The sequence below is a fragment of the Heloderma suspectum genome, chromosome 4 (assembly GCF_057233095.1).
Source record: "Heloderma suspectum isolate Gila_16-S chromosome 4, 16-S_ref, whole genome shotgun sequence".
NCBI lineage: Eukaryota > Metazoa > Chordata > Lepidosauria > Squamata > Helodermatidae > Heloderma > Heloderma suspectum.
This window is the reverse complement of record NC_139461.1, coordinates 224,597,989-224,615,291: the sequence shown is the minus strand read 5'-3', so window position 1 is coordinate 224,615,291 and position 17,303 is coordinate 224,597,989.

Here is a 17,303-nt window from a genome sequence, read left to right as displayed (position 1 = left end):
GAGCTACTCGAGCCCCGCTGCTGCCACAGTCCACAAGGGAGGTTACTCGATCAAAAAATGAGATCAGATTCGTCTGGCAGGGCTTGTTTTTGACTTTGACTGAGTTTTTGACTTTGAATGAGTTCAGATCTCCAGGGCCAGATGAACTGCATCCTAGAGTAATAAAGGAACTGGCAGAAGAACTCTCAGAACCGCTGTCTATTCTCTTTGAAGCCATGTTGGCTTCAAGTAATCACTGCATTGTTTTCAAGGTGCTTCCAGATAGATTGCTTTATCATCTGCTCCAGAATTTTCCCAGGGATTGATGTCAGACTGACTGGTCTGTAGTTCCCAGGTTCCTCCTTTTTACCCTTTTTGAAGATAGGGACAACATTCTCCCTCCTCCAGTCATCTGGCACTTCCCCCGTCCTCCATGATTTCTCAAAGAGAATAGACAGCGGTTCTGAGAGTTCTTCTGCCAGTTCCTTTATTACTCTAGGATGCAGTTCATCTGGCCCTGGAGATCTGAACTCATTCAAAGTCATTGGGTGTTCCTTGACCATATGCCTATCGATCTGAAGCTGCAATCCTGCCCCTTCAGCCTGTACTTCGCCTTTGCCAGGGGGCACATAGACCCTCTTTTGGGAGAAGACTGAGCCAAAGTAGGAATTGAGCACCTCTGCCTTTTCTTTATCCTCTGTTATCATTTTTCCATCCTTATTTAATAGCTGAACCACCATTTCTTTCCTCTGCCTTTTACTATGCACGTAGCTGAAGAAAGCCTTTTTGTTGTTTTTAGCATCCCTCGCTAACCTCAGCTCGTTCTCAGCTTTAGCCTTCCTGACGCCATCCCTGCAATTCTGTGCTACCTGCCTGTACTCTGCCTTTGTTGCTTGGCCTTCTTTCCACTTCCTATATGTGTCCTTTTTTGTTTTCAGATGATCTCTAAGCTTTTTGTGAAGCCACATTGGCTTCTTCTGTTGTCTTCCACCTTTTCTTCTTGTTAGAATTGTTTGTAATTGTGCCTTGAGAATTTCCTTTTTTAAAAGCTCCCACCCATCTTGGACTCCTTTTGTCATTAGCGTCGCTTGCCATGGTACTTTACTGATCATGGTTCTGAGTTTATTAAAATCAGCTTTCCTAAAATCCAGGGTACGCGTTTGACTACACTCGGCTTTTGCTTCCCTTAGAACCAAGAACTCAAGTATAACATGGTCGCTTTCCCCCAGAGTTCCTGTAACTGCTACTTTATCCACTAAGTCATCTCTGTTGGTTAGGATCAAGTCAAGGATAGCCGATCCTCTAGTTCCTTTCTCTACTTTCTGTAGGAGGAAGTTATCCGCCACACAAGTCAGGAATTTCCTGGAGGGGCCATGTTTTGCAGAATTTGTCTCCCAACAAATATTGGGGAAATTGAAGCCCCCCATTACTACTACATCATGCTTCCTTAAAACATTGGCTATTTGCTTTTCAAAAGTTTCATCCTTGTCTTCTCCTTGATTGGGTGGCCGGTAGTAGACTCCGACCACCAGGTTCCTTTTATTCTTTGCTCCATTTATTTCAACCCAGATGCTCTCGATGGGGCTACCAAGCTCCTCCTCCTGTATTTCTATGCAGAGATATGTATGTTTCACATATAGTGCAACCCCACCTCCCTTTCTGTTCCTCCTGTTCTTTTGGAACAAGTTATATCCTTCAATTGCTGTATTCCAGTCATGAGAGTCATCCCACCAAGTCTCAGTTATACCTATCAAGTCATTATTTCCCTCCTGTATTAAGAGTTCAAGTTCGTTCTGTTTGTTTCCCATACTCTGGGCGTTAGTATATAGACATCGAAGACAATGTGCTTCATAGTCTGGCTTTCTTCCTACATGTGTCTGAAGACTATTATTGGGCACTATTAGAGCTGTTCTCTCCATTGCAGTGCATGCGCCTACGTCCACTGTTACCCCCAACATTACATCTCCCTTCCCTGTAGGATGCAGTTTAAAGCCCTCCTGATGAAGTTCTTCATGCTGTGGCCAAACACATTCTTCCCATCCTTTGTGAGGTGCATCCCGTCCTTTGTCAACAGCCCATCTTCTAGGAAGTATTGCCCGTGGTCCCAGAATCCAAATCTCTCGTCGGCACCACCTTCGTAGCCAGTCATTCACCCGGAGTATTTTTCGTTCCCTTTCTATCCCTCTTCTAACTACTGGAAGGATGGATGAGAAAACTATCTGGGCCCCAAAGTTCTTGAGTTTCCTTCCCAAAGCTTCAAAGTCTGACATGATCTCTTCGTAGCTCCGCTTGGTGGTATCATTTGTTCCCACATGGATGAGAAGAAAGGGATACCTGTCAGTGGGCTTTATGAGTGCAGGCAACCTTTCCGTCACGTCTCTAATCCATCCTCCCGGGAGACAACATACCTGGCGAGTCCACAGGTCTTCGCGACATACTTGGGTCTCGATCCCACGCAGCAAGGAGTCTCCCACTACTATCACTCTTCTCTTCTTCTTCTTGTAGGCCTTGGTTTCATCACCTCTGTTTGACTGACCTTCAGCCTCTTGCTCACTCTCATGTAGGTTCCCCTGTGATTCTTCCTCTGCAGGCTGTCCTCCAGTCTCATCTGCAAGTACCTGGAATCGGTTCCACAGCTCCACTGCTTCCACTGGTGCAGAGTGGCGTCTAGTACTTCTTCTCCTAACTGTCACCCTTTTCCAAGGAGTATTCTCTACTCCATTTTTCTTCACCTCAGCATTTCCCACTGCCTCATCTTGCTGTTGCTCTTCAAGCTTCTGGTCTTCCCTTTGCTGCTGTAGTTCCCCCATTCTGTCCAAGAACTCTTCGTGTTCTCTTATTCCCCGGAGGGTCGACGGTCGCTGCTCCAGTCCACTTACTTTTTCTTCCAGCAGCATGATCAACTTGCACTTGTTGCATGTGTAGGCCATGTTGTTCTCAGGCAGGAAACCAACATTGCACACACCTTGCAGGTCACCACCACTGGAGAGTCCTGTCCTTCCATTGCCTCTTTTCCCTTTTTGTGTCTAGCTTTGTGATTGTTCTAGACTAGCCTGTGCCTGCTCCTCTGCTCAGTAGAGGTTAAAAGCAGAGTCCCACTGGTGTGGAAGTGTGTGTTACAAGACAAATAAATGAAAAAGTCAGTTAAAAAATAAAATAAAATGAAATGAAAAAATGAAAAAAATGTTAGGGGCCTCCCCCTTGACCTCCCCTGCTGAACTCCCCTGGCCAACTCCTGTTTGCTCCCCCTCTTTGCTCGCTCTGGTCGCTCGCTCTCTGGGAGCTTGCTTGCTTCTGTAGTCCCTGGACCAGCTGGAGCAGCTTGCTCTGCTCTGCTCAGCTGGGAGGCGGGAAACGGACTGAAGCTTCCCACCCACTCAGCTGCTGGGAGTACTCAGGCCACACCCCTCCAATTCAGTTGGAGCTCTCAGAAGCACCTGGTGAGCTCACAGCCACTCAGAAGGATAAAGGGCAGCTCCCTGGGCTTCCTGCAGCCCACTTACCTCTTTGCCTCTGTCTCCTTTGTCTCCTTTGTCTCTTCTTCCACTGCAACTCCCCTGGCCAACTCCTGTTTGCTCCCCCTGTTCACTCACTCTGGTCGCTCGCTCTCTGGGAGCTTGCTTGCTTCTGTAGTCTCTGGACCAGCTGGAGCAGCTTGCTTTGCTCTGCTCTGCTCAGCTGGGAGGCGGGAAACAGACGCAGAGTGCAGAACAAAAGTACCGCTCAGCATGTAAAGTAGGCATTTCACAGATGACTAGCCACGGCCCATGCGTTTGAACATTTTGCGATGATCACAATATAAAATAAAAGTTGGCTTCTCTACAGACACATCAGAAAACATCCTTTAGCAAACTCTGTGGTAGAAAACATTTAAAAGCTCCTGTCATGTGTCTCCAAGATACATAATCTCTTTAAACTGATGGGGAAGGGAGATGTAAAGTTGGGGGTAACAATGGACGAAGGCTCATGCACCGCAACGGAGAGAACAGCTCTAATAGCGCCCAATAATAGTCTTCAGAAACGTGTAGAAAGAAAGCCAGACTATGAAGCACATGGTCTTCGATGTCTACTAATGCCCAGAGTATGGGAAACAAACAGAATGAACTTGAACTCTTAATACAAGAGGGAAATTATGACTTGATAGGTGTAACTGAGACTTGGTGGGATGACTCTCATGACTGGAATACAGCAATTGAAGGATATAACTTGTTCAAAAAGAACAGGAGGAACAGAAAGGGAGGCGGGGTTGCACTGTATGTGAAAAATACATATCTCTGCACAGAAATACAGGAGGATGAGCTTGGTAGCCCCATCGAGAGCATCTGGATCAAAATAAATGGAGCAAAGAATAAAAGGAACCTGGTGGTCGGAGTCTACTACCGGCCACCCAATCAAGGAGAAGACAAGGATGAAACTTTTGAAAAGCAAATAGCCAATGTTTCAAGGAAGCATGATGTATTAGTAATGGGGGACTTCAATTTCCCCAATATTTGTTGGGAGACAAATTCTGCAAAACATGGCCCCTCCAGGAAATTCCTGACTTGTGTGGCGGATAACTTCCTCCTACAGAAAGTGGAGGAAGGAACTAGAGGATCGGCTATCCTTGACTTGATCCTAACCAACAGAGATGACTTAGTGGATAAAGTAGCAGTTACAGGAACTCTGGGGGAAAGCGACCATGTTATACTTGAGTTCTTGGTTCTAAGGGAAGCAAAAGCCAAGCGTAGTCAAACGCGTACCCTGGATTTTAGGAAAGCTGATTTTAATAACCTCAGAACCATGATCAGTAAAGTACCATGGCCAGCGACTCTTAACAAGAAAATGAGTGCAAGATGGGTGGGAGCTTTTAAAAAAGGAAATTCTCAAGGCACAATTACAAACAATTCTAACAAGAAGAAAAGGTGGAAGACAACAGAAGAAGCCAATGTGGCTTCACAAAAAGCTTAGAGATCACCTGAAAACAAAAAAGGACACATATAGGAAGTGGAAAGAAGGCCAAGCAACAAAGGCAGAGTACAGGCAGGTAGCACAGAATTGCAGGGATGGTGTCAGGAAGGCTAAAGCTGAGAACGAGCTGAGGTTAGCGAGGGATGCTAAAAACAACAAAAAGGCTTTCTTCAGCTACGTGCATAGTAAAAGATAGGGGAAAGAAATGGTGGTTCAGCTATTAAATAAGGATGGAAAAATGATAACAGAGGATAAGGAAAAGGCAGAGGTGCTCAATTCCTACTTTGGCTCAGTCTTCTCCGAAAAGAGGGTCTATGACCCCCCTGGCAAAGGCGAAGTACAGGCTGAAGGGGCAGGATTGCAGCTTCAGATTGATAGGCATATGGTCAAGGAACACCCAATGACTTTGAATGAGTTCAGATCTCCAGGGCCAGATGAACTGCATCCTAGAGTAATAAAGGAACTGGCAGAAGAACTCTCAGAACCGCTGTCTATTCTCTTTGAGAAATCATGGAGGACAGGGGAAATGCCAGATGACTGGAGGAGGGCTAATGTTGTCCCTATCTTCAAAAAGGGTAAAAAGGAGGAACCTGGGAACTACAGACCAGTCAGTCTGACATCAATCCCTGGGAAAATTCTGGAGCAGATGATAAAGCAATCCATCTGGAAGCACCTTGACAACAATGCAGTGATGACTCGAAGCCAACATGGATTTGTCAAGAACAAATCCTGCCAGACAAATCTGATCTCATTTTTTGATCGAGTAACCTCCCTTGTGGACTGTGGGAATGCTGTAGACATAATATACCTCAGCTTCAGCAAAGCTTTCGACAAAGTGCCCCATGATATCCTGATGAGCGAACTAGCTCAAAGTGGGCTAGATGAAACAACGATCCGGTGGATCCATGCTTGGCTACAGAATCAGACTCAAAGAGTGCTTATCAGTGGGATCTTCTCCAACGTGGGAGAGGTAACGAGCAGGGTACCGCAGGGCTCAGTCCTGGGCCCAGTGCTCTTCAACATTTTTATTAATGACTTGGAGGAGGAGGTGCAGGGAATGCTGATCAAATTTGCAGATGACACAAAATTGGGCAGGAGAGCTAATACTTTGGAAGACAGAAACAAAATTCAAAGTGATCTTGATAGACTGGAGCGCTAGGCAGAAAACAACAGATTGATATTTAATGGGGATATATGCCAAGTTTTGCACCTAGGAAAAAGAAACCAAATGCACAATTACAAGATGGAGGATACGTGGCTCAACAACACTACAAGCGAGAAGGATCTTGGAAGTGTTGTCGATCACAAGCTGAATATGAGCCAACAATGTGATGTGGCTGCAAAAAAGGCAAATGCTATTTTGGGCTGCATTAATAGAAGCATAGCTTCCAAATCCCAGGAAATACTAGTTCCCCTCTACTCAGCACTGGTTAGGCCTCATCTGGAGTAATGTGTCCAGTTCTGGGCACCACATTTTCAGAAGGATGCAGACAACCTGGAGAGGGTTCAGAGGAGGGCAACAGAGATGATCAGGGGACTGGAAACAAAGCCCTATGAAGAGGGACTGAAAGAACTGGGCATGTTTAGCCTTGAGAAGAGAAGACTGAGGAGAGATATGATAGAGCTTTTCAAGGTTGTCACAGAGAGGAAGGCCAGGATCTCTTCTCAATCATCCCAGAGTGCAGGACACGGAATAATGGGCTCAAGTTACAGGAAGCCAGATTCCGGCTGAACATCAGGAAAAATGTCCTGTTAGAGCAATACGACAATGGAACCAATTACCTAGGGAGGTAGTGGGCTCTCCCACACTAGAGGCATTCAAGATGAGGCTGGACCGTCATCTGTCAGGGATGCTTTGACCTGGATTACTGCATTGAGCAGGGGGGTGGACTCGATGGCCTTGTAGGCCCCTTCCAACCCTACCAATCTGTGATTCTATGATTCATCAGCATCTTTTCCAACTCTACCAAGTTCAAGCAGCTGGACAAATGGCCTGTATGGCCCCGCCTCCTGTTTCCAGCAGTGGTCAGGGCATCTCTGCATCTCATTCATTCAACCCCCCTTTCCCATACACTCCTTCCAACCCCAAGAATTTAAGAAGTCCCTATGCCTGACCATCCCAAAGGCCCCTCTAGTCCAGCCATCTGTCTCCAGCAGTGCCAACCACGTGTCTCCGGGAAGTTCACAAACAGGGCAAGATTGAGAAAGCCACCTTGTCCTGGTGGTGAATCCCAGGATCTGATGGCAATCGTAGATACTGGGCCTCTGATGATCAGAGGTGCTATCTTACCTCCCAATAGCACTGCTTGCATCAAGAATAGTTAACAGGAAAAACAAAATCTCACCCTCTTCTCCATATGACATATTCTTACACAATGAGTGCAAGTGATTTGCAAAAGAAAACAACAAAGAGCCATGCACAATTAACATACAGAATTCCCTGGCACAAAGATGTGGTGATGGCCACTCTCATAGGCAGTTTTTAAAAATAAATTCATGGAGGATGATTCCATCAGCAGCTATTGGCCATGATGGCAATGTTGAACCTCCAGTATACCTCTGGGGACCAGACGCTGGGGTCAAACCACAGGGAAAGACCAGCCCCTTCATGCCCTGCTTGTTAATACCCATGTGGGGAAGTATCTAGATGGCCGTGGTTAGAATGGTGGACTAGGCTTTGGTCTGGCCCAGCAAGTCAGGTCTGGTGATGTTCTTAACAAGGAGAGCGTGAGAGAGACTTGATCTTGTGCCAAAGCCACAAAGGCAATGGATGAACAGTGAGCCTGTGTGTGCCTCTCTGTTGTGCCTTCAAGAACTGAAGGAGGAGAGAGCAGCAGTCGGATCGCAGTCATGGGTTTATTTACTGTGACTTGGCACATTTTCCTCCTTGAAAGAGGACTTCTTGACAGAGCCATGTGCTTTCTAGCAAGGGATGGAAAATCAAAAATGTCCAGTGACCATTTACCTGCCAATGAGCAGCAGGAGGAGATTCATAGGGGAGCCCAGGGCAAAACCAGGCAGGATTGGAGCTTGGGGCTCCTGGGTGTGATCCACGCCCTACATTCTCCCCCCGCCCCCAAGAAAGAGGCTCCCAGTTGGAACTGAAAGAAAGAAGAAGAAAGCGATAAATTCTGAAGGGATGCAAGTCCAGAAGTTGAAATGAAAGATGCGGGCGGGGCAGGGAGGATGGCGGTCTGGAAGGCTACTCTAGCTCCTCATCCTCAAGCAGGAGCAGGGACAGCTGGGAAGGAGCTTGTGCCGACTTGCACCGTCTTGTTGAGCCAGCAGGAGCAACAGCATCTCCGGCGGTGGCTCGCTGCGCCGGCTCCCCTTTCGCTCGGGCGAGCACAACACAGCCAGGCGGCAGCAGCAGCCCCGCCGCTGGCTGGCCCGCCCCCCTCTCTGCGCACTGGCCAGTGGTGAGGTGCCTCCCCCCCGTCTCTCGGGAGGTCTCAGCCAATGGGGGCAGAAAAAAGCAGGGCCAACAGCCAGTGCGCTTGCTCCCGCCCTCGCTGGCTCACGGGGGCAGGGCAAGTGGATGGAGCTCCCCGTGCTTTGCGTGAAGCAATGCCCAGCAGGGAGCTTTCAGTGCAACACAGCACCAGAGCAGGGTAGCTCAGTGGAGATCCGGCAGGGACCTGGCTCCAAAAAAGGGACAGGTCAATGACCTGGTGAGCCCCCCGCCCCGGGCTACACAGCTGGAGATTGCCATTTACTATTTACCGTTAGATGGCTTCTCCTCACCAGCGACAGCTGCTGATGGGCTGCTCTTCCTTCAGCATAAAAGAGGTAGTTTTAAGCACACTTGTTTCCAAAGTGTGCTTAACATCATTGGTAGTTGGGGCCTAAAGGTATGTATTTTGGCACAGGTGTTCTCAGTCCTGATCAAAGATGTATTGTCTGCAAAAGCGGACCCAACAATAAACTTGCCGGAAGGGTCTAGTGGTTGTTTTTCACCAGTGTACTCAATTACAGCCACTTCCCCTTCCCCCATACGGGCACACATGGAAAAAGGGAAAGAAGGGTTTCCAAAGTGGCTTGTGCCTGGTTACCTTTTGTGTTTGAAAAGTAAGCAGTGAGTTAAGCCAGGGCCATAGGGTCAGAAATGTAGTTGGCGCACTGGGATGAAATAGCGGCAAGGTATTGGCACAGGTCTATGGTGAGATTGTTTCAATTCATGTGCTGGCTTGTGGCACATTGCCTGGGATGTTGCAATCCTGCCCCATAACCTCTGGCATGGTGTCATGGCACATGGCAAACCATCTGCAGGCCATGGGCGTTTGCCATACTAGAAGCAGGGCCCTAGTTCAGGATCTCCTGACACACCTAGCTCCTTGTACGAAACCAAAACCAGCTCTACATGTTGCAGAATGGGAAGATTAGGCAAGGTAGCAGAGTTCTTGGTCTGAACCACTTCAGATTTCAGGGAGGGACTGTAACATTTGAATGCTCACCCACATAACAAATATAATTGCAATGTAAACCACCCAGAGAGCTTTGGCTATGGGGCGGTATAGAAATGAAATTAGGAGTAGTAGTAATTACTCCTAACAGAATACAACTCCATTGTCCTTAGATTTAAATTGTAAAAAACAAACATCATATATAAAAACACTTGAGGCTCACATTTTTGCATAAGGGGTTAAGCTACTTCCCAATGAGAGAGAAATGTGTAGGTCAAGGTTCCTCACAGGGCTGGCGTCAAGGGTGACCATGGTTGGGCACCTGCCAGGGCCCACATCACAGCAGGGGCTCACTGACAAGAGCCCCCTGGAGTTGCTCCTCCTCCTCACCATGGCAACCTGCTTGTTCACCTGCTCTCACTCTGGCCCAGACAACGTTGGCGGTAAGGGGGAGGAGCAGTAGGTGCCATTACCTACTTGCTCACTGACAGGAATGTTTCTCTGTGGGGGGCAAACAAGGTGACCGCCTCGGGCACCAAATTCTGGGGGCAGCACAAATGACCCCCTGAAGCTGGCAGTGGTGGCAGCAATTCCACTCTCCATCCTCCTAGCCGGTGCTGGGAGCTGTAGTCACATGCCCTCTGCTGCCGGGAGGACCGTGCACGGAGGGGCAGGCCAACACCTAGTTCTGAGGGGTTCTCAGAGCGAGGCATCAGCCTGTTGAGCAACGTGGAGAGGGGCACTGGGTGCCCTCCTGCTGGAGAATGCCCGGCACAGCTCCCCGGAGTGCCACCCATCCCATGTCTAACTCTGAGAACCCCTCAGAGCTAGGCACAGGGCAGGGTAGGCTCTCTGGGAAGCCTTGCCAGCTGCTTCCCTGCTGGGATCCTAACCCAAGGATTGTTAAATTGGCAGTGGCGATGATGGATTTTGATTTTGAAACTGCATCTGCCTGGAGCCAAGAATGTGACTGCTAATTGCCTGTTGCGTTTGACTGTTCCTTACTCAGTTGATGAAGTGAAATCAGAAGATAAGAGAGATGTTTTGGCTATTGGGCGGTATAGAAAAGCAATGAATAAAAGTTATCATTACACAAATCACTGAATGTAGTCACGGGATAATTTCAGCTTCAGAATGGTCTGCATCTGTAAAGGAAAAACAAGTATAAAATGAGTTGAAAGTCCATATAGTTAAAGGATGGTCTTCTTCTTCAAGAATAAACTACCTGAATACACCTACAACCATTTCAACGGGTTCTGAGAAATGATTGCATTGTCCCATTAAACTTGAAGTAATGGTTGATTCGTAATGGTTGATTCATTTGTTCCAGGAAGGACATCTGAGGATGAGTCTAACTAAAACATGATTGAGATAAGACTTTGGGTGCCCAGCAGGGTTGATCAAAATCAATTATTAAAAAAAAAAATTAAATTGGATTTTTAAAATTTAAATCAGATTTTGAAATTTTTGTAAGACAGTTTAAAAAAAGCCTAAGTTAAAGATATGCATGCGTGCGCTCTCTCTCTCTCTCTCTCTCTCTGCCTTGCATATCTCTTAAGTGCAAAGGTAGAGAAGGTCAAAGAATAGAGAATTTGGGGAGATGGAGTAGATCTGGGGAGAATTTGGGGAGATGAGTCTGGATATAAATGCAATGGATAGGGGAGGGAAATAGAAAGTGAAACCAAAAGTGAACAGAACATATTCATGCAGCCCGGACTCCTGAGGAAACTTCTGTTGCATGTATCCTCCACAAAAATCCATGGGTGTGTTTTGCTAATGCTTGTTTATTCTTCTGGTTAGTTTTCTTTGTCAATAATCTTATAGTACAATTTAAAACAGGACAGGAAGGCCTGGCGTGCTATGGTCCATGGGGTCACGAAGAGTCGGACACGACTGAACGACTGAACAACAACAACAATTTAAAAGCCTGTTTAGTGGTGGTGTTTCTGGTGCATCATGACAAAAATATCATGATTAATTGAACAGTTCGAGCTGGTTCATTTCCTGTTCATTTTGATTTAGTACTAAAATGACCAAATTATCATCCAATTTTTGATGAAAATTAATCTGAAAACAATTCAGAATAATCGCTTAGTGTGTACCTACTTTCTAATGAAAGCTATACCTCTGAACATGTATTAAGGTTATATTAAACAATAATGTGCTTCTACCAAAATGATGATTAAATAGAATCTTCCTCACTAGTGATTTAAACTGTGGTTTAATTAAAATTGAGTCATTCAGAGAAGCGATTTAAATCATGATTTAAATCAAATCAACCCTGGTGGCCAGGGTTGGACAAACAAGTTGAGCAGGTAATTAGGAACTGTGTGCCATGTGCCAGCAGGGACAAATCTCTGAAGACCAACTTACTGAGAAGAAAATACGAAAGACAGTTAAAAAAACAACCAGTTTATTTTTTAAGGAACAATGGGCCTTTGTCTGAGTCACCTCCTCTGTCTGTAAACTTTTCTGCTGAGCTATCCCAGAACCACTTCCAGCAGTCCTTCGGGAATTGAGTAACTCTAGTTACCATACATTAAACACATATAAATGATGATGTCGTGTCCTGATACAGTTATTCTCTATTTCCGTCTGCCTCCACTAGCCTTCTGAAAATGTATTATTCCTCTGATGGAATACACTTTCAGGTTCTGACAACTGGGGTTGCCAAGTCTGGGACATCCCAGGCCCTGAGATTTCAGGGCCCAAACCTGAGACCTAGGAACAGTCTCAGGTTTGATGTCACAGGGGGGCGGGCCCCAGTGATGTCATTAAACATGATGCATTAAGCATCAACCACAGTTGCTCAGAGCATGTAATTAAAATAGAAGTCTCATTGAGTTCCCCCCTCGCCCTGCCCCCCACCCTCTTGCTGGTGGAAGGCCATCATAAGGACATAAGAAGAACCATGATAGATCAGACCAAGAGTCCATGCTGTACAACATTCTGATCACACAGTGGCCAACCAGCTGCCTGTGGGAAACCCACAAGTAGAACAGGAGCGCAAGGCACCCTCCTGCTCACATTCCCCAACAACTGATATACAATGTGTAGTATATCGATAATATGGGAGCTCTTATCCCATTGTCCCTCAGATCTTGGAAATCCCATCGTCATTGAGAACAATCTAGATTTTGGAGTGAAGCTGCACAAGATGTACCCATAGATCTGTGGTATAATATGATTATCTTAATTACATGGCTGAGCTGACAATGATACAAAAAATGTTTTGAATGAATCAGTTGTTAATCATAACACACATGGTTTCAAGTGAAATGAAAGGGCCAAATGAAATGGAGGGGTAAATTCCTCCCAAAGCTAGATTATTTAGCAGTTGTCTGCAAGGTGTAAAAATTCCATTATTGGAATAAAGCCTTTAAGGTTCTGTTTTGAAATCATGGCGTACATGGGTGTAGGTTCTCCCTCCCGGACTCTCTCTCTCCCCCTCTCTCTCTCCCAAACACATTTTATGTCAGAACAACCCTGTGAGTTAGGCCAGGCTCAGAAAGTGATGGGCCCCAAAATCACCCAGTATACTTAGGGCGCAATCCTAACTAGATAGGTGGCTGCGTCCAAACTCGGAGGCGACCACCTATCCAAAGCAAGGCAGGAGAGGCACGGGGGGATCGTTCCCTCCGCGCCTCTTCTGCCTTGCTATTTTTCGCTAGACAGCCATTGTCTAGTGGCGGGGGTGTGTGTGGCTGACTGGGAGAGGAAGCTGCTGTACGACACATTGGATGTGTTGAACGTGCAGCTCCGCTCTCCTCGCCCCAGAACGCCCCCCAACCCTGCCCCTTTTCAGTTGCTCCATGCTTCTCTTATGAGCACGGAGGACACGGCTTCTCTGTGTTGCCTCAGAGGCAGCACGGATGAGGGGGGAGGTCAGTTTTCTGGGAACCGACCTCGGAGTGTGGGCTCCAAGGTCGGGTCCCGGAAAAGAGCATATCCTATGGCCCTCTAGACAGTGTCTAGTGGCCATAGGTTTGCTCCCTTAATGGTGGATCAGAGATGTGAACCCAGGTCTCTTAAGCCAAAGTCCAAGATGCTAACCAGTACGCTGTCCTTTACTGTTCTATGACTGTCAGCTGATCCTAATAAATTGGGGACTATGTTATGTACGCAACATACGCCCACGGGCCAGTCACTGACTCTCAGCCTAATCTAGCTCATAGGGATGCTGTGAAGAAAAAAATAGGAAGAGGATCATTTCCACCGCCTTGGGCTTTTTCGAGGAAAAGGTGGGATATAAATGTAACAAATAACAAAAGCAAAATATATAGATATGGATCAACACAGTTGCCTGCCCCTTTGGAGTCTCCTTAGGGGCGTGGCTATGGGGACTGACATGATGAATGCCTGCACTTCAACATTTACCACTGTAGGCTGAGGTCTTTCCTAGCCCTGCTACCTGGAATTCTTTAAGTGGAGATTCCATGTAGATTAAACCTGGGGCTCTCTGTATACAAAGAGCCTGCTCTATTGCTGATCTGTGGGCCCTTCCCACTGCTTGTAAAAATGGGGAATGTGAAAACACAAGCACCATTCGCCATTTCAAGAATAAACCAAAGACAAGAGTTCTTTCTTTAAAAAAATCCAAACACCCATGCTTTAATTTGTGTTTACAGCATCTCATAATTGTGTTACCTATCACTTCTTAGCATCTTCCAGCTCTTTGCCAACATTTCAGAGTTTCGGCATCTCTACATTAAAGAAAAAACCACAGTCCTCCCGCCCTGGAGCCTTTCTGCGGGCTCCCAGACGGGAGCACGTAATTGCTGAGAGGGAAGCTTTTAATTTTCAGTGTACCATAGACCTCAATAAAACAGCACCACTAGAGTCTGTTTTAATAGTGCAAAAATGACTATACACTTTTAGGAAAATCCAGGATATTTTATTAACTCATTCGCTGGATTTACATTAAAGAAAAAACCTGTAGTCCACCTGTTGTGAAGCCTTTCTGCGTTTGCATTGGCTCCCAGACAGCGACCACATGATTGCTGAGAGGGGGAGCTTTTAATTTTCAAATTTCCACAGAACTCAATGAAACATCGCCATCTAGTGGCTGTTTTCATCGCATAACATTCCGACTTTAAAAGCTAGTTCATTAGCTCTGGATCTTTTTGAGATGGAATAACCAGGAAATACCTCTGGATGTGCCCTGGAGATTGATGACATCATGAAAAGGACCTGTAAACTTCTGTGAGTGAGCAATCTCAATAGCAGAATAAAAGCTCCATGTGCCCATTATCTCTGGATCTTTTAAACGTGGAATGTGCCCTGGAGGTTGATGACATCATTAAAAGGACCCGTAAAGTTCCATGAGTGACCCACCATGAGTGCACGATAAAAGCCTTGTGTGATGGCACCCTTAGAGGAAGCTCATCTTTGCTTTGGTTGAGAGCTCTGAACGTCACCAGATTTGCTTGAGGCAAGCACGTGTGCACACTGGGAAGTCACACACAGTGCATGTGCTGGGTGTGTTTTCCTCTGCCATATTTGCACATGTTTGTAAAGGAAGGTGGGACCCCTGGGCTTTACTAGCCACCTTGATCTGCTGCCACCACTTCTGCAAGATGGCTCAGCCAGACCCAAGAGGAACCCCCAACCTCCTCTCAACTTTGGGCGGGAAACAATAGCCACTGAATTTAGCACTGACCCAGGAAAGAATTAGTAGCAATAGTTTGATGTAGATATTTATTTACAAATGAAGGGGAAAGGGAATGGGAAGAGAAACAGAAAAAAGTACAATTTAGAATTCCCACAAGTACCAATTCCCTGTTTGGAAATCCAATGAAAGATAAAACAATAAAAAAAACTACCTCGCCTAACTACTCACACCTCGCAGTAAGATTCTGTGTCATAGCCAGCATTCCAACACCTTCCACCTGGACGGGATGAAATCAAAGGACAAAGGAAGGGTGACTACTTGTCTCTTTTTATCTGGTCTCTGCCCAGCTTCTAGTTTTTTAATCCCCCCTCCCTTCTCTCAAGGAGGATGAGAAGGGTTTTTCACACCTCTCCAGCTGTGCTGGCCCTTTGGCAGGCAGAGCTGGTTTACAACCTTGAGTTCTGATAAGACCTCCAGCCTGGCGCCTTCAGTCCTGGGACCGCCCCCTCCTCTTCATTCCAGGTGGCCAGAATTGCAAATCTTCCTGCAGGATCCTACCCCCTCCTACCATAAAAGTACAAGCTAAAAATATACAGTACACTGTTAACCGTTTCCCATCATATCTTCAGCTCAGTGAGGCCTTCTGTTTTACAATGTTGCTCATCACATTTTGGGCAATTTCCAGTGGATGCTTTTGGCATTTGTGCTCTACAACCCACACAACAGTAACAGAAGTGCTCATAAAACAAGCAGTGTGGCTGGGGAGTTAGATCCAGATTATTCAAGTAATCCGATGCGGATGCGGGATGTGGACCATTGCTGAGGACAGCTACACCACATGCAGCTTTCCTGAAGAATCTTGGGAACTGTAGTTTGGTGGGGTGCTTAAGTCACCAGCTGCCATCATAGAACTACAGTTCCCAGAATTCCTTGGGGAGAGGGGAGGACTATTAAACCAGTTTAAACGAGCAGTGTACATATGCTTAACAGTAATCAGTTAGTTGGGCAGGGAGTAAGATGGGATAATAGGGATTCTTTTATGTGTTCTTACAGAAAAGCCTTTTATTGTGTGATTGCACTGCCTCATTCACAGAATTTTATGGGGGAGTCCAGATGATGCCATCTTCTTTCATTTGTAACCCTCCCATGTTTTCCTACGATTTCTTCCATCTTTTTCTTTACCAGGAAACCCCCCCCCCCCCAATAACCAGTTAAGGAACAAAAGTTGGAAGAGCTGCACAATATCTTTTCATTGTTAGTGATAGGAGCCCTCCATCTGGAAGCACCCCATAATAGATTCCCAAGGGTGCTTCCAGATGGAGGGCTCTCAGCGGTACCAGTCAGAAGGCCTTGTGCAGCTCTTTCACCATTTCTTCTGTAACGGATTTTCTGCAGTAAGAAAAAGATGGAAGAAGCAGTGGGAAAACACAGGAGGCTTACAAGTAGAAGATGGTGATGTCTACCTGCTCCCACCAGAACATTCCGTGAACAAGGCAGTGCAATGGCGTGATTATAAGGATACATCTGGAAGCACCCCAAGTCTAGAGAAATGGTTGCAATACTTTTGCTCATGAGTCACTGTTCAGATAATCTGATTGGCCACTGTGTGAACAGAATGCTGGACTAGATGGACCCTTGGTCTGATCCAGCAGGGCTCTTCTGGTGGTCTTAACTTGCTCTCTCCTTTTAAAGCCAGGGCACGGAACCTCAGGCTCAGGGACCAAAGCCAGCCCTCCTGGGGTCCCAGTCTGGTCCTCCAGGGTTCCCCAGATGGCCATGCCCCCTTCCCCTGGCTCCGCCCCCTTTCTCCCAAACACTGATCCTTTGGTGGTTTCCCAGCTTTTGTGCTGGTTTCTTCCCCCTCCCATTCTAAAACATTTTAATGGCTTTCTTGAGGCTTAGTTATTGGCAGCATGAGCTTTAAACTAAAATATGCTGGGATTTTGTATATTTTAGTCCCGGCTCCTTTTCCCTTTGGCCCCACCCACCCCTGGAATGCACTCCCCCCTCTCTAAAATTGAATTGGGCCCTAGGACTAAAAGAGGTTCCTTACCTGTGTCTTAATAGGATAGGCACACTTTCTAGCGACCGTGTCTCTGTATAGGACACCGCACGTGTTTGACATTACAGGGCATTTACTCTTTCTCTCTTGGGGATTACAGATCCCCCAGTAACAGTCAGTCCCTGTTCAGGGGCTGTAGCAGCTGCGCTTTCTCTCCCTTTCCCCCCTTTGTCTGCTTGAAGGGAGGGATTCACGAGAAAGAAGGATCCCGCGGCGATGTTGACCTAGCAGCGTCCCTTTGATCGGCAGAAAAATGAATGAGTTCAGGGCGCAGTCCTATGCATGTTTAAGGCAGGCACAA